The 18,499-nt window shown below is 47.8% G+C and overlaps 1 protein-coding gene and 1 long non-coding RNA gene across 2 annotated transcripts in view; both read right to left on the bottom strand.

Annotated features, from left to right (window-relative positions):
• The window catches only part of LOC131483359 (zinc finger protein 585B-like), a 759,159-nt gene that overhangs the window by 29,989 nt on the left and 710,671 nt on the right, over window positions 1–18,499 (bottom strand). The window lies entirely within an intron of this gene.
• The window catches only part of LOC131477979 (uncharacterized), a 28,556-nt gene that overhangs the window by 7,594 nt on the left and 2,463 nt on the right, over window positions 1–18,499 (bottom strand). Inside the window, exon 2 of the long non-coding RNA XR_009244233.1 lies at window positions 4,068–4,187. This is a non-coding gene — a long non-coding RNA (uncharacterized LOC131477979). The remainder of the gene's footprint in view (window positions 1–4,067; window positions 4,188–18,499) is intronic.

Consider the following 18,499-nt stretch of genomic DNA (forward strand, 5'->3'; position numbering starts at 1 on the left):
TGAAACCTAATGCACACCACAACTGTATGCAGCCATTAAAAATAAAATATTGTCACTTGCTACAAAAGAGAGGAAACTGGATATGATAAAATCAGAAAAATGTACAAACAGATCTAACATGCTATATATATAAGTAAAAAACTCCCAGCTGCACTTTGAGTGGTGATTATTACAGACTGAGAAGAGTGAGGCCTGCGGAAAGGAAGGAGGTAGAACAGGGAGCAAAGAAAGTGAGACAGAAGGAACAGGATCCAGTGTCCCATCCCAGTGTGTGGTGACTGCAGTTCACAACAGGATAAGCTTATGCAGGGAACTAGACGGAGCACCCTGTTTTCCATAAAAGCAAAGATACATGGAAAGCCTGGGCACCTGCTTTACTCAGCTTAGGCTGTGTATGTACACAAATACTGCACTGTACCTTGCGATAGTATTCAAGTATATCTTGATCAAAAACCTGTAGAACTTTTAAAAATCAGAATCATCCCATCACAATAACAAGATTTAAACAATTTAAACTGTCCCAGTCTACACAGTATAAAAGACATTCAATACTTCTTAAATTCTTTATTGTGTTTTCATTTTGTGAAGTATTTATTCATTTTCACTGGGAATTCAGATTTATAGAGAGAAGACCAGAGAGAAACATCTTCTTCTATGCACTGGTTCACTGCCCACGTGGCCACAACAGCCAGAGTTGAGCTGATCTGAAGCCAGGAGCCAAGAGCTTCTTCTGGGTCTCTCATTCACATGAAGGGTCTCAAGACTTTGGGCTGTCCTCTACTGTAATCCAGGTCACAAGCAGAGAGCTGGATAGTAATTGGAGCAGCCAGGACAAGAACTTGTACCCTTATGGGATCCTGACACATGCAAGATTAGGACTGTAGCAACTAGGCTATCATGTTAGGTTCTTTATTTCCAAGAAAATGTAATCTTAATTTTATTTTTAGCTTTTGTTTTTATTATGTTATGATAAATTTCCATAGGTCCTGGGATTTTTCTAACACCCTCCTTTTTGATTATTTAAAAACAATTCATTTATTTGCTTAAAGGAAAAAGTTACACAGCAAGAGTCAAAGACAGACTGAGATCTTCCTGCCACTTGTTTACCCTCCATGTGGCCACCACAAGAGGCAGCAAGGTCCAGGTCAAAACCAGGAGCCTGAACACCATTCTGATCTTCCACAGGGTGCAGGCATCCAAGGAACCGGGACGTTTTATTCTATCTTCCAAGCACAGTAGCAGGGAACCCCATGAGAAAGTGAACATCACACTACAACTGGTGTCTCTCACATGCTTTTAAACAAATAACGGAGAAATTAAATAAAAAGTACAATGTGATTTTAGATGTTGGGTCACTCAAAGAAAACTGACACGAAATGATGGTACAAACATTCACTTTCTCCATTCTGATGCATTTTAACATATAAATCTTTATTCAAAATGATACTACCAAAAATGAACAAAATTGTTGCACTTGATACTAAGTAAAAAGAATGGCAAAAATTACATACAGGATAGGTGAAAACAGTTGGGACTATACCTAAACTTCTCAAGAATTTGGAGTATATCTGAATTTTTAAACAACTGAGGCAGGGCTATTTACAATTGGATTTAGATTATCTTCAAATTTACTTAACAGAATCTAGAGAAACTACTCAAACAAAAATTTAGGAGATACATCCTTGGTCTGTTAATAGATAACAATATGGACCAACTAACATATTCAGTTAAAATGAGGAGATGTGGGCATCTAGTAGAGTGGATGAGAAACTGCTTAGGAGACGCTCACCCTACACTGGACTTCCTGTGTCTGTGTTATGGCTCCACAACAAATTCCATCTTGCTGCAATCTCACTCTCTGGATGCAAGCAAGAAATTTCTCAAGTATGTGAGTCTTTGCACCTGCTAAAATGCACACACATTTATTGGCTCCTGTTTTTGCCTTGAACATGTCACAATTTTCAAAATTTTAAGGAGTTAACCAGCAATCACTCACTCTCCATGACTTCTATAAATGAAATATACTAATAATAATTATTTAAAAATGATGAGAAAAAAATAATTTAAGAACAAGAATTGGCATGGATGTTTGGTGCAGCTTTTCACACGCAATACTGAAGACCACATACTTCCTCCCAGGGATTCTAAATAGAGCAGTGCATTCTTCAAAGGAAAATCTCAGAGAAAGGCAAAAAAAAGTGAACACTCAATGACAGCAATGAGTATGAGTTAACACAACAGTGCAGCTACTGAGCCTGTGGTAACTGCTACTTAGCAATGTGATTAGAGATCTCAATTAACACTACATGAAGAAAAAGTCAAGCCAAATTCTAGAAAAACGCAAAATATGTATAAATGGAGGAAATGTTAGACTGCAATCCTTCTACACTGCCCATACTTCATACACCATCAGAATTTATACACTATCTGTAATGTAAATTTTCCCATATGCAAAACACTTGCAAAGAATTAGCATATGAGAAATAAAAAGCAAGAAAAATACTGTCATCATATCAAAAAATAAAGAAAAGTCTAGCATTGCAGTATAATACGTAAAGCTGCCAACTGCAACACCAGCATCCCATATGGAATCAGCTGTTCCACTTCCAGCCCAGCTCTCTGTTCATCTCCTGGGAAAAGCAGTGGAAGATCATCCAAGTGCCTGGGCCGTGATCACCCACATGCAAGCCCTGGAGGAAGCTGCAGGCTCCTGGACTCAGCTTGGTGCAGCACTGGTTATTTTAGCCACCTGTGTAGTGAGCTAATGGGTAGAAGATCTCTGTCTTTTTTTTTAAGATTCATTTATTTTTATTGCAAAGACAGATATATAGAGAGAGAGGAGGAGAGACAGAAGTATCTGCTGTCCACTGATTCACTCCACAAGTGGCTGCAGCTGCCAGCACTGTGCGAATCTGAAGTTAGGAGCCAGGGGCTCTTCTGGGTCTCCCACAGGAATGCAGGATCCCAAGGCCTTGGGCCAACCATAACTACTTTCCCAGGCCATAAGCACGGATCTGGACGGGAAGCGTTCTGCCGGCATTAGAAGCGGTGCCAAAATGGGATCCCAGGGCGCTCAAGGCAAGAACTTTAGCCACAAGGCCGAGGCACCTGGCCCTTTCTCTTACTTGAACTCTCATTTGAACATAAACAAATAAAAGATTAAAAAAAGAAAGAAAACATACACATTTATAAGATCTATTTACCATACCATATCACTTAAAAAATATAACTTTAAGAAATCACAAACATCAATTATCAGACAGTACTCGGATTTAGTCACCTTTGGAGATGGAAGATCAAAGAGACCGAGACTTAAACTGACAAAGGATTTTTTTCAAATAGCTTGTCTACAAGGTCGCTGTGCCACCCCAGGCCTCTGCCAAGCACAGCGCCAGCACCACATGCTGCCCCTCAACCTTGCAGCAAAACTCGCAGGAAAACAAGGCTGTTTGTTCTAACTGCTGGAGTCTGTGCTGCTCTGGTGTCAGCAACAAGAAAACTGCCCCAGACCCTTAGGAGGAGCTTCACTGAGGACTGAGCTGGGGGCTCGAGATGCTGTGGCTCAAATCAGGACAATCAGGGCAAAATAGAAAATAAATCCTGCCCAACATGAAGGTCGAACTGTCCCTGGGCACTCCCCCCTCCTCACTGCACAATGGGTTCAACTGGGAGGCCTAGTGTTCAAGGTCAGTGCTGCAGAGTGAGGACCCCAAGGGCCCCCTCCTGGCCCCCGCCCGCCCGCCCCGGGGCCTCAGGAGATGCTCTCACACACTCACCCTTCCCAGCTTCTGACGAGTCGGGGGTCCTGCAGAGGCTCCTGCGGGGAGGGAGCTCACAGGGCAGCACTGGCTCAGCCACCTGCGCCTCTCCACCAGCACAACCAGCAACGTGGCTATGGCGGCGCCCACAACAACCTCCCGCCTGCTTCAACGGCTTCCTGGGCGCGCCTGATTCGACCCTGACAGGACTACGCATGACGTCACAATGCGCAGCCAATCAGAATCACAATCACAAAGGGCAGTGAGGTAGGATTCTGGAGGGAGGGGGAGTGAGGGGCGGGGCTTCACCTCAGGCGGGAAGGGGCCTCCTCTCTTGCAGCTTGAGCCTTCCAACAGCAGGGGCCGCTGTCGCCTCTCACATCAGTCCATCTCCTGGCCTCTCCTTCCCTCTCTGCTTCAGGTTCAAGTCTGGAAACCCAGAAACAGATGGCAGGAGTCTCAGATACACCTCGCTGAATGTTCAACACATTCTGGGACTTTTTTTCTTTGCATTTGCTTTTTTTCCCATTAGTTCATTCGAACTTTTAAAATGTCCAACTGAACTATACTTGAAAATATATAAATTAATCTTTTCAATCTCATTTCTGCTACTCATGGTCATTTCCTGCTCTGTATTTTTATTTTGATAGTGTTGCATATCTGTTTCTTATTAGCACACATTAATTTGATTCTGTATGTTGATCTCCTACCCAGAAATCCTGCTTGATTCTCTGCTCTGTTTAAATTTGGTTTTCCACAAAAGGGCCATTATTGTACATTGATAGTTTTGCAGCGTAAAACTTGAGCATTGGACCCAGCAATGGTTAGGGTCCTCTCCTTGAATGCGCAGGAATCCCATATGGGCGCCGGTTCTAATCGCGGCAGCTCCACTTCCCATCCAGCTCCCTGCTTGTGGCTTGGGAAAGCATTCAAGGACGGCCCAAAGCCTTGGGAATCTGCACACGTGAGGGAGACCCGGAAAGAAGTTCCTGGCTATTGGCTTCAGATTGGGACACCCTTAGGGCCACTTGGGAAGTGAATCATTGGATGCAAGATCTTCCTCTCTGTCTCTCCTCTCTCTGTATCTCTGCTTTCCCAATAAAATAAATAAATCTTACAAAAAAAAAAAAACCTTGAACATTCTGCTACAATTTCCTTTCTGGATTTAATTTCCTGGTTACACATTCACAACAATGTGTGACAGACACAGAGAGAAGGGGGCTTGTCCAGATTCATTCTAGCAAAATAAAGCCAGCAGTGAGTGATCTATGTAATTAATATTATATGTATATTTCCTGTGTTACGCAGTATATATTTATATCTGTTACTTGGTTTCCATAATGTGTGGCTTTTGGTTTTTGTTTTATAACATATCTCTTGTAAGGATTTTTAAAAATGTTTATTGGGGGCCCAGTGGCGTGGCCTAGTGGCTAAAGTCCTCGCCTTGAATACCCCGGGATTCCATACGGGCGCTGGTTCTAATCCCGGCTGCTCCACTTCCCATCCAGCTCCCTGTCTGTGGCCTGGGAAAGCAGTCGAGGATGGCCCAAAGCTTTGGGACCATGCACCAGCGTGGGAGACCCTGGAAGAGGTTGCTGGTTCCCAGCTTCAGATCGGCGCGCACCGGCCGTTGCGGCTCACTTGGTGAGTGAAAACATCGGCCGGAAGATCTTCCTCTCTGTCTCTCCTCCTCTCTGTATATCTGACTTTGTAACAAAAATAAATAAATCTTTAAAAAAAAATAAGCAGCAGTCAAGTGAATGATTTTCACCACAGCCTCTGCCTCTTTTTGATGCAAGACTGCACTGTCCTGGTAGCTGGTTTCCCCTGGAAGGTGCCAGCGACTTCAACCTCCAGTGACCATGCCAGTCACTTCATGTGCAGGCTTGCTCAGCAGCTGAGCGGCTCACCTCTAGGTTGCTGTCCCTTCATGCCACTATAGGCTAAAAGTGCTTGTGCCTAGGTCCCCAGTGACCCTAACCTGCATGTCAGCCCTTCCAGGCCCAGCTGGGCTGTGCTGGCCCACAGTGAGTCTCTACAATGACCCCTACCACAGCCATCTGCACCATGGCCAGGTGGTCATGGCCAGCACCCCAAGTGCGCACAGCCGCTGCTGCACCCCTCTTGGGCCAGGACAGTTTTGCCAAAGTCCCTAGCACCGCTTCTCAGCCTAGTCTCACACCCCACATGCTGCACTAGGGCCAGGTTGGCTTGGCCACAGTCATCCTTCCAGAAGAAGAGGTGAACCTGATGGACAAGCCTGTCACTCCAGGGCCCAGTGACCTTGGCCATGTGCCTCTTTTCCCCCTTCCCCTATGAACCTGTAGCATGTCTGCCTGGTCCACAGATCCAGTGCCAGGCGAGCTGGGCAATGATCCTGTTCACTCACACAGGCTCTCCCTGGGTCAGGTATGCTGGGCTGGCCACTGGCCACTGACCCCCGGGTTCCCATCACTATGCCCCCCTGCTCCAGGGTGGAGCCAGTCTCTCCCAGCCCTCCTGCATGACACTCTGCCTACATTCCAGGGCCAGACCCGCCCATTATCCTTCACTTCCTCTAGCACTCCTGCCCTGTCCCCTGCTGCAGGAACAGGCCTACTTGGAAGGAGACCCCTAACTTCCAGTCCTCCCTGCCCTCTGCTTCCCAGGTGGCTTTGAAGGCAAACAGAACAAGTCAGCACTGCCTGCTCACCCTGTACCTCTAGCACCCATCAGGATGGCACTGCAGGGTCAGGCCAGCGTAGATGGAGCCCACGCTCTCCTAGCCTGCCTGCCGAGTTGAGTGTTCCAGACGTTCAGGGACAGCGTAGATGATCTCCGTGCCTCTAGCCTTCCCACTATGCCCACTGCTGCAAACTCTGGCAAATTCTACCTGCAACCCACCACACCCACTAAACACACACACACACACAAAGGCAGGCTGTTCTGCTTGCTGCAGGAGAACCAGGTAGGCACTGCCAGCCATCCAGTGCCTACAGCAGGCTGCTCACCCACCTGCCACTCCAGGAGCTTGCTCTGCTCAGGCAGCTCATACACCACTGCTGAAAGGACCTGCTGATTCAGCCAGTGTCCCCCGCACCCCCAGCCTGCCTGCTGTCCATGTTGCCAACAACCAGTCCTCCAGCCCCTTCTTCCTAGGTTGCCTGTAAATCATCCAGGGTCAGGTGGACTCAGCTGGTATGTCACACCCCTCTAGGTCTTCCTCCTCCACAGCCACCTCCTGAGGTTCTAGGGCTAGGCCTATTCAGAGGTTGCTTCACGGGCCCCAGCACGCACATCATCCATTCTAGGGTCACATCATCCAAGCCACCCAGGCCAGTATATCCTGCACAGCACCCTTAGCATGCAGGCCATGCAGCCCGGCCCACCGTTAGCTCCAGGGTTAGCCAGGCTCAGCTAACAAAACACACCCCATGCCCCAACTCTGGGCCTTTGCCCGGGCCCTATCAGACAGCATGCCATGCACCCCCAGTCCTCCCACTGTGCCAGCTGCTCACACAGACCACACCCTGGGAGTCCCCACACTACCCACCATACACTGTCTCTTCCACGCCCATACTGCCCTGATTGCCACTGAAAAATCAGGCCGAGGCCAGACCCCATCAGCTGCAACCCGCCTACCAGATGCTCCGGGGCCACGTGTGCTTGAACAGTGACTCCACCCTGCCCGCTGTCCACCCCTGGGCCAAGAGGGCTTGGCTGTTAAACCCCATCTGTGCCGGGCATGCACACTGTTGTGCTCCAGGGACAAGGGTGGACCACAGGCGCCCAAGGGCAGATTTTGCAGCGCTCGTTGCACTCTACACCTGTTGTCCTCCCACCATCTAGTTCAAAGCCAAGTCATCCTGGCCAGTGTCCCACAGCACCGTAGTCGTCCACTTCAGGGCTGAATTTTGTTGGGAGAAGGGTGCGCCTCTAACACGCTCCCTCCATTATCCACTTGCCCATCCAGAGCCAGGTTTGGTGAGCCAGCGCCAGTGCACCTCTAGCCCAAGCGCACTGTCACACTGTACACCATCATTTGTTGCCGAGAGCCAGTCAGGCTCAGTCAGTGATCCTATTTCCTCAGTGCTGGGTCCCTTATGCCGGCCACCCTGCATGCCTTGAGTCCCCCACCCCACAACATGCCCACCCTGTCACCTTACTTGTTCTTCTAGTGGCATGTCCCACATCTATAGCCCTTCTGCAAGCTGCTCCAGGACCAAGCCAGAAGGGCAGGCCCAACATTCAACTTTAGCCTCTCTGCCCATGAGGACTTCCCCCTGGCCCAGGGTAAGGTGGGCTAGAGTTGCAAGGCATTTGAAGCAAAACACCGCAGCAACAACCTCCTTTCTGGTCTCACATGACACAATTTCCATACAGACAACTCTAGTTTAAAAAGCAGGATTTATTTCATAAGAGGAAGGACAATAGTTGCTGCCCTAGTGGCAGGACGGGCTTCAAGGGAGGAAAGTGCTGAAGAAAATGGTGGAAATAGTGTCTTTTATGCACCGTCTCAGGCAGGGTTTCACATGAGTCACCCCAAAGGTACAGAGAATGGAACTTATTCACAATGGACAGTAATGTCTACCACCTTGCCCTAAAAAAAGAGTCTCAGACTTGTGGCTTCCTTCTCCCAATCTTGTGTGGCTAGGGTAGGCAGCCTGTTCAGGGTCACCAGCTTGGAAGACCCAGCACCCACTCCATCTAGGCTTTCCCTTCTGTCCACCTGGGACACTCACCTATCATCACCTGGAACCTGAGAGGGGGAGGTATTGCATTGCTGTGTAACCACACCCCTCACAAACCCCAATAAAGGCTCCTGAACAGCTGTGGCTCACTCTCTTGGTCATGTGCTTCCATTGCTCTGACACTCTGACTCTACGCCTCCCCAGTACAGCTCGCTCTCTGGCTTCCTGCAGACAATCTCTGATGACTGGTAGCCCGTGTGCATGGCCCCTATATGTCTGTATTCCTCATTTTCTGTTCACTCTTTGAGCATGACAGTAAACATGTTACTTCTAAGATGCTTTATATTATTAACATGTTTACTTTCCAAAGTTCCAGGAGAGGTGAGGCCTAGCAGTAATGGAATGTGGGCACAGAAGGCAGGGAAATGGGAAGGTCTGCAGCATTGTAAGTCTGTCCAGGCTGTTCACTGTATGTCTCTTAGGATAACTTATATTACTGGGGAAGCTGGGACATAGGTCTTCAGATTAACAGACAGACGTGAGGGTAATGCCCATCTCTGCCTCTCAGGCTTTCCATTCAGACTGGTTTGTCATATGCACTTGACATTTGTTAATTTCTAGTGGGTCCTGTTATCACCAAACTTGGTTAACAGATTCCTAAGTACACCCTACACTTGTCTGGCATGCTCTTGCTTGCACCCCACAACACCATCCTGCAGATAAGCTGAAAGCTGAAGTGCAGTTCCTTTGACAGTGACCCAGAGATGAGGTTAGTGTGAGCCACATCTCACTGCGTTTGATATGGCAACAGCTGTGAGGGATGATTAATATGCTGATTCTATCCCTGTGTTCCCTCCCCAGAGGAAGGGAACAGGAAGGACATGGAAATAGAGGAAGACCCTGTTCTCACATTTTGTTTTTTTTTTTTTTTTTTTTTTTTGTTTGTGTGTTTCTTTTTTTTTTTTTTTTTTTGTTCTCACATTTTGAAAGATACTTTACCAGGGACCAGAGATCCAGTCTGACTCCTCACACACTACTCCAGCACCTTCATGTCCATAACTGCCCTCTGCTTGATCTAGGGCCAGGCAGGCTAGGCCAGCACCTCTTTCATTGAACATGCCTGCCAACCATCCTGCTTGGCACTTAGGGCTCAAAACAGTTCAGGTGGTGCCCACCATGTCCCCAGCCTACCTGCTGGTGGCTATAGAGCCAGGCCAGTGGAAAAAACATCTACAAGCCTCTAACACGCAGGCCCTCCAGCCCTGCTCACTGCTTGAGGCCTAGGACAGCTTTGTGGACCAACCACACACACAAAGCAGTCTACCAGTTGCCCTGTTGGCTGCTTCAGGCCTAGGCTGGCTCTGCCAGGGACCCTGCCACCTCTGCCCTCCATCTTGCTCCTCAGGGCTAGCCTCACTCTCCCTGGACCCACAGCGCCTCTAGCATTCCCACCTTGGTTGCTGCAGCAGGCACAGGTCTTCTGGGTAGGAAAATCCTGTGCTTCCAGCCCGCCTCTCACGCCTCCCTCAGGATACACCTGGTGTCTCTCCCTGACACTCCAGGGATAGATAGCCTTGGCCAGAATAACATGCCACAAAACACAGCCACCTCACTAACCAGCCTTGGCATGCCAGGTCAGATGGGCCCAGATGTCACTTTCCGTGCTCTCAGCCTGCCTGTCAAACCCTCCAGGGTTTGGAAGGCTCTGCCACCATCCTGTCAACAACACACATGCCTGTAGCATGCCTGTCCATCTGCCCCATCAGCAGCTCAAGGTCAACCTGGCTCAGCCAGTAACCTGCTCCCTCTGACAGCCGCTGAACCACCAAACTCCTCAGGACTGCTCAGGACTACTCAGCTGCCAACCTCCTTGGCATTCTGTGCCTCTCACTATCAGCCCTGATAACATGCCACTGTTCCAAGGCCAGGACAGGCCACTTGGGCCAGTGTACAAGCACTCAATCCTACAGGCACCACACTCTTTCTGAAGCTCTAGGCCTGCTTGTCCTGCGCCAACCATGCCTCTAGCACTCCTGCCAGTGCCTTTAGCGCCACCCCTCACGAGTCTGCTCCAGGGTCAGACCAACATCCCCATGCCCCCGGTCTCCTCCGTGCACCACCTGCATCAGGGCCACACAGGCTCTCCCAGCATCCCCACACACCCAGCACAACTGCCCTGCTGGTGCCCTGGCTGTTGCAGAACCGGACAAACTTGGGTGCAACCCTACTCCCAGGCCCACCAGCCTCTCCAGGTAGATGTGCTCAGCCAGCCACTCCAGGTCCAGGTGTGCTCAGCCAGCCATGCCTGCACCACCACTACCACCCCAGCACTCAATGCCATCTGTTGCATCACCAGGGCCTCAAAACCCAGCACCCCAACACAACTAGCCAGCCTGACCTGCCTCACAGCAGCTGCCCTAGGGCCAGGCACAGTCACCCAGCCACCCAGCACACCCAGCAGGCCATTAGCCCACCTGCTGCAGTCCTTGTGCCAGTCACAAATCTAGCACTCCCACCATGCCCATTCCTACAAGCACAGGCTGGCTGTCCTGGCCACCCTGGGACTCAAGGCTGCCCAGTCCATGGCAGTGGCTGCTGTTACAGAGTCAAGGCAGTTTGGACAGCGCCCTCTCTGCCCTTGACCCCCAGATGCCCACTCCAGGGCCAGGCCACATCACTAACACCAATAAATCCCCCATCCCACTGCACTCCACATTCCCAGACAGCCTGCAAGCCACTCCAGGGCCAGGCTAATGTAGCTGAATCCCAGCTTCCTGCTCTAGGCCACACCTGTTGTGTGGGTGCTTCACAAGCCCTGAGCACCCACAACATCCACCCCAAGCCTGGGGACATGGCCATGGTGCCCTCACATGTAGCCTGCCCATTGCCCTGCTTGGTACTCCAGGACCAAGCAGACTTGGCCAGTGACACAGTGTCTGTTTCAGGCCACTGGCCAGACTGCCACCCCAGAGCCAGCTCTGTTCACCCTGCACCCACCATGTATCTCCCACTTCCACCATAACTGCCACTCGAGGTCGAGGTAAGGGACTAACTCTGGGATCAGGGGCTGGAGTCTTCCAGAGCCCATGTTACTTCTCTCCATCCCCTTCCCCTCTCCTATTCCCCACCAACCAGCTGTCTGGGCTATGGTCTTCCAGAGATGGGTACAGGTTCCCTGTGGGTAGTTTTCTCTGGTTTTGCAAAATGACCCCTGCCTTTGCTGTCTCTGTGTGTGGCTGGATGTGGTGACTCATCACCCTTACTCTGGTGGTGCTTGCAAGATGGACTGCTGGTGCCATTTCCTGTGTGACTTCATCCCACAGCCTGCTGTGACCCAGCACAGGGTTTGACCCATTGCCAGCTGCACACATCTCTCTGCCTGTCTCAGGCCATGCTGGTGGGCACCTGCACCTTCCTGGAGGTCATAGTACAGGCAACAAGGGACCCTCCACTGAAGGCATGGCAGATTCATTGATTTGAAAGGCATGGTAACACAGGGAAAGAGATCTTCCATCAGCTGGTTAATCAACTGTTTCAGAAACTTGGGGGTGTTACAACTAAGTGTTGAGGCCATTAACATCAGCAACAAAGAGAAATTGTTTGCAAAATGTCTTAGTCACTTAAGAAAATAATCAAATGATATGTTAAGATTCCAGAGAATCTTAATGGTGGAGTAAAAACATCAAACTGGTTGATGGTAAAGACCCTGAATCAAAGTAACATACTTGGACCTAGAAAAAAAGGCCTAGTGGCTAAATCCTAGCCTGGCAATGCCTGGGATTCAATATGGGTGGCAGTTTGTGTGTCAGCAGCTCTACTTACCTTCCAGCTTCCTGCTTGTGACCTGAGAAAGCAGTAGTGTTTGAGCAAAAGCCTTGAAACTCTGCACCCATGCGGGAGATCTGGAACAGGCTGCAGGCTCCTGACTCCTGGCTTCAGATCGGCGCAGCTTTGGCTGTGGCTGCCACTTGGGGAGTGAACCAGTGGATGGAAGATATTTATCTCTCCTTCTTCTGTAGATCTGACTCTATCATAAAAATAAAACAAAACCTGTCATGTCACTAATATTCTCCTGCAACACACACATATTCTCTCCCAACCTTTCTCTACATAAATATGTATATTTAGCAGAGAGTCTGTCAGTTAATAAAACACTTGGCAAAGATTAATTGACTGTATTTGTTGGGTTTCCATCTGTTGTTTCTATTCTGCTCCACTGATCTTCCTCTCTATCTTTGTGCCAGTACCAGGCTCTTTTGATAACCACTGCCCTATAGTATGTCCATAGATGCGGTACTGTGATTCCCCCTGTTAAGTTCCTGTTCTTCAGAGTGGTTCTGGCTATTCATGGTTTTTTGTTTTTCCAGATGAATCTGTGTATCATTTTTTCCAGTTCAATGAAGACTGCTGTGGGTAATTTGATTTGGATTGCATTGAATGTATATATTGCTTTTGGTAGTATAGACATTTTGATGATATTAATTTTGCCTATAATCTATATAATCGATACAATATATAAACTAACAGTTAATGTCAGAATACTTAAGATCTACATCGAAAAACTCTAAAACCTACTATACCCTCAATATGCTATGTTAATCCGTAATGGGGAGGGAGTGCAGGGAAGTCTTTCAGGACCATAAAAAGAGTGAGAAAAAAGTACAATATGGCCTATCAAGATCAAATCTGGTAATTCATAGACAACAGACTCAAAGCGGCACTAAACAATAGTAAAACTACTATACCAATGCATGAGGGGGGAATCGGGTACAATCCTGACAACCTCTTAACAGGAGGTCATGTGCGTGGAGCAGGGGGGCACTCCAGAGTGGAGCAGGTGGTAAGGAGGAAGCTTGGATCCCAACCATGAAGACTCCCAGATCTTCACCACAAACTATTAATATGAGCAACAAGGACTACACCCCAACTGCCAAGGAGGCCACAGGGAATTGGATGCCCTCGGAGGCTGAGTACTCTGAGGTCACCCACCCTCAAACGGAGCTTCCGCAGGGGATGGAAGAAGTCCAAACACTACCGTGCAGAAACCAACGTCATCGGAAAGACAACCAGAAGCCCTGAGCGGTCCGCAGAAACAGAATAATAATAAACGTCCTTCCGGACCAGGGAGGAGAGCTTTCTCTGGTCCAAGCCTGGCTCCACATCTGGACCCCCACCCTCCCTCGCAGTGACCATCGGGATTGCTCCGAAAACCCCTCACAGCAAACAAACAATCATACAAACTAAAAAAAAACCTACAATAAATAGACAAACAACAAAAAGTAGAACTTGGAATCTGACAGGAAAGAGCTGGCGTGGATTGGCTCATGCCTTGCTGGGTGGGACACAAAGATTAGTCACTCCTCACCATGGTGTTGAGGATTTTCCTGCACATCCCCCCCCAAAAAAAATATTCTGCACCTTAATTGTCAACAAATGTCTTGTTAGAGTTACAAGCCAGTCTAGATTATCCTAAAATCTGCCAAGATCAGCAAAATTATGCTTCAACACAACAAATGGCTAAATACTAAAATGAAAGACACGAGACAGCTGAATGGTACCCTATAGCCATTTTAAGGTATATAGCAGCCGGTCCTGTATATAAACTAAAATTGAAATGTCAATAACCTAATCATAGGTAGTGGTTAAGAACTTGCTTTTTATTTTTTTTAACATACTGGTTACTCAAAACCATGTCAATTCCATAATGTTGCAAATTGCTGTTGATGTTATATTGGGACTCTTAATTGACTGTGATGATATTCTACCAGCTCTAACTTTGGACCAGAAATGGTCTCCAGAAGAAACTGTTCAACCCATCTGGACAATAAGTAGCTGGACTCTATGCTTGGTATACGTTTGCAAGGAAAGAATCTTGATTGAATTTGAACTGTAATACTACATCATGGTGGAGGAATCCACCAGGGGGAAGGGGCGTGGGGAGATTCCCAGAGCGTATGAAACTGTCACATAATGCAAAATAATTAATAATAAAAAAAGAACACTTGGCCCTTCTCGCACTGGCACAGCACTACCCACCATTACTGGAGACTTTCAGGGAAGTTCTAAAACAACAGCTTCTATACAATCCCTCTGAGCCTTTACTAATGCTCCACCAAGCCTGACTGCAAGCTGCAGCATCTTGTGGCCATTCTTTTTTTTTTTTTTTTTTTTAAAGATTTATTTTATTTTTATTACAAAGTCAGATGTACTGAGAGGAGGAGAGATAGAGAGGAAGTGGAGCTGCCGGGATTAGAACCAGCAGCCATATGGGATCAAGGCGAGGACCTTAGCCACTAGGCCATGCTGCCAAGCCCATCTTGTGGCCATTCTAAGGAACAGCAAGAAATGATTGTATGAGAAAGACTCTGACTACGGCAAATCACTTCATCAGCAAAGTATCTGATGTTATAATACACTGTACTCTAGGCAGGCATCAGGCTCCACTCCCTCAGTGAAGAAAGCTGCAACCAAAGACCTTCTCAGCTGCACACTCTAAGGCCTGGACTGAACAAAACACAAGCAAACCAAATGCCTTAAACTGATTCGGGAAGAGACAAGAGGCAATAACTTATTTTTGTTTTCTTGTTTCTAGTTAACTGTATCATGCCCATATTTCTCCACAGAAACAGAGTAAAAGACTCTAGAATGAAAAGAGTTCATTCCCCCATTCCACATACAGAAATGGCATCTCCTCTGCATCCCAAGCACTAAGTGTTACCAAATGCACAAAAATGAAAACCTCAGGTATAGCCAGCTTTTATCAAGCCATCCTGTACCTGAATTTGCGAATGTTGGGCACTCACTAGTATTTCATAAACATGCAAGTGTTGGAAGACTAATTTAGTAAAATTCTCACTGCCATACATAGCACAGCAGCATAGGGGTTCAAGTACTTGTCCTGCATGCAACAATTTCCCATATGGTTCATGGTTCATGTTCCAGCATGCAACATGTCCCAGCTGCCCCACTTCCCACCTAGCTCCATACCTGTGGCCTGCGAAAGCAGTTGAAAATGGCCCAGAGCCTTGGGACCTTGAACTTGTGTGGGGGATACAAAAAAGGCTCCTGGGTCTGGATCACTTCAACTCTGGCCTTTGCAGCTACTTGGAGAATCAACTAGCAGATGGAACACATATATCTCTGTCTCTCCTCTTTTCTGTAAATCTGACTTTGCTAAAAAAAAAATTAAATCTTAAAAATAATTCTCAAAACAAAGTACTTACAATTTTATGAGAAACACAGATCTTTAAATACACCTTGAAATGAATTTGCACAAAATCAAAAAACAAGAAATGTTATCATTTACCATCAGGGTATGTGACCCAAAAAGTCAATTGGACTGTGTCCTAGTATCTTCATTAAAACAGTAAACACACACTTTCCTACTATGTTCTCATTGCACTGAAGTGATGCATTCAAAGGAACTCTGGGAAAATCTATCACCATGCTGTTAACATTTCCTACCCCTAAACTCTCAACAAATATCTTTATACATTATTCATCCTCTAATATTTCATTTCAGTAAGAATAGACAGTGGCTGGCACTATGGCATAATGTGTAAGGCACCATCTGCAGCACCAGCGTTCTATGGCATGCTCCACTCATGATCCAGCTCCCTGCTAAGGTACTTGGGAAAGCAGCACATCATGGCCCAAGGACTTGGGTCCCTGCACCCATGCAGGGGACCTGGAAGAAGCTATGTGCTCCTGGCTTAGGACCAGCCCAGCTCTAGCCATTGTGTTGATTTAAATGGGAAGTGAACCATTAGATGGAAGACTCTCTCCCTCATTTAGTCTCCCTATGTAACTTTTGATTTAAAAGTAGAAGAAATGATTTTTTGAAAATCAAATGTTATGGAGAGCTCTGCCTTCCACACATTCCACCCTAGCCTGTAATAAACAAACTCAATGCAAATAATTTGGGCCCAGCACGGTGGGTCAGTGATCAAATCCTCACCTTGCATGAGCTGGGATCCCATAGGAGTGCAAGTTTGATTCCTGGCTGCTCCACCTGCCTGTCAGATTCCTGCTCGTGGCCTGGGAAAGCAGAAGAGGAGGAACCAAAGCCTTGGGACACTGCACCAACAGGGGAGCAGAAGAAAAGGCTCCTGGTTTTTCTTTTTCATTGTGGTCACTTGGAGAGGGAACCAGGGAATAGAAGATCTTTTTCTCAGATATAGAGAGAGGAGGAGAGACAGAGAATAAGGTCGTCTGTCCGCTGGTTCACTCCACAATTGACCACAATGGCTGGAGCAGAGCTGATCTGAACCCAAGAACTAATTTATAGTGGCAAGTTAAATATTCAGAGAGGAAGAGAGAGAGAAAGAGGGCTAGAGAGAGAGAGAAAAGAATCTTCCACCCACTGGTTCACTTCTCCGGCAGCTGCAATGGCCGAAGCTGAGCTGATCCAAAGTCAGCAGCCAGAAACTGTTTTTTGGTCTCCATGTGGGTTCAACATTGCAAGGCTTTGTGCCATCCTTGACTGCTTCCCACGGCCATAAGCAGGGAACTGGATGTAAAATCCAGCAGCCAAAACATAAACCAACACCCATATGGAATCCTGGCACATGCAAGTACTTAGGCACTAGGCTACCATGCAGGGTACTAAACAGTAATCTTGAAGAAAAATGAAAATGATTTGAGGAAGCACACAAGGGAATGGTCAACTATGAGGTAGAGCCAGAGAGTGGCCTGAATGCATTGGGGGAGAGCTCAGCTCCATCTGCCCACCCAGAGAGAGACCAGAAAATATTACACCAGCAGTTTTCAAAGTTTCCGTTACACTGAAAAAAGGGGGAAAACAGAATAAAAAATCCTGACTTCTTTTCAGATTATCAAGATCTGACATATGATTCTAACAATTATATAAAATATAAAAACAAATGATAAAGAAAATATCACTCAATTTCCCTACTCTCAGAAATTGTGCTGGAATTCTTCTGCCCTGGTTCAATTTGATGCCTACAACTCTGCCATCCCACATTAGAGCACTGGTTCGAGTCCTGGCTGCTCCACTTCCCATTCCAACTCTCTGATAATGCTCCTGGGAAATGTCCCTGCACCCACATAGGAGACCTGCATGAACCACCTGTTTCCTAGCTTTAGCCTAGCCTAACCACGACTGTCCTGGTCAACCAGGGAGTAAAAGCAGCTGATGGAAGATCTCTTTCCCTCTGTTACCATGCCTTTCAAATCAATCAATCTGCCATGCCTTCAGCGGAGGGTCCCTTGTTCCCTGTACTGTGACCTCCACAAAAGTGCAGGTGCCCACCAGCATGGTCTGAGGTGGTCTGGGGTCAAACCCTGTACTGGGTCACAGCAGGCTGTGGGATGAAGTCAAGCAGGAAATGGCACCAGGAGTCCATCTTGCAAGCACCACCAGAGTAAGGGTGACGAGTCACCACATCCAGCCACACAGAGAGGCAGCAAAGACAGGCTCCAAAGAACAAAAACAAAGCACATTACACACAGGGAAACTCAACCCACTTTTTAAATTGTAGCACTGATGTTCAGGGACTGGGGTAGAGGGGAATGGGAGGTGTGGGAGGGAAACAGCAGGACCCCTGGAATACTCCAGTCCCTGACCCTGTAGGAGGAGCAGGGGGTAGATGGAAGCAGGCTCTACCACTGGAAGAACCCAGTACCCAACATGGCCCTGGAAAGCAGGTGTGGTAGGGATGTGGGAGATGCATGGTGGGTGCAGGGCAAACAGACCTGGCTCTGGAGCTGCAGGCAGGCGAGCAGCCTGATGCAGACACCATATCACTGGCCAAGGCTTCCTGGTCCTGGAGCAGCAGGCAAGGTGGCTAGAGGACTACAAGTGCAGGGACCCTGGTTGTGCCCCCAATTCTGGAGCAGATATAGTGGGTGCTGGGGGCTGGTGGAGCACCCACGGAACAGGTCTGGCCCTAGAGCAGAGGACTGGGCACCAGCTAAGCCCGTCTGGTCCTGGAGTGACTTACAGGTAGGCTGGGAACTTGGGAACATTTTTTCACAAGACAGGAAATAGGTTGTTGCAGTGTTTCATGTTGATTTCCCTACCACACTAGCCTGCTTTGACCTGCAGCAGCG

This window comes from Ochotona princeps, chromosome 25 (assembly GCF_030435755.1).
Source record: "Ochotona princeps isolate mOchPri1 chromosome 25, mOchPri1.hap1, whole genome shotgun sequence".
Lineage (NCBI taxonomy): Eukaryota > Metazoa > Chordata > Mammalia > Lagomorpha > Ochotonidae > Ochotona > Ochotona princeps.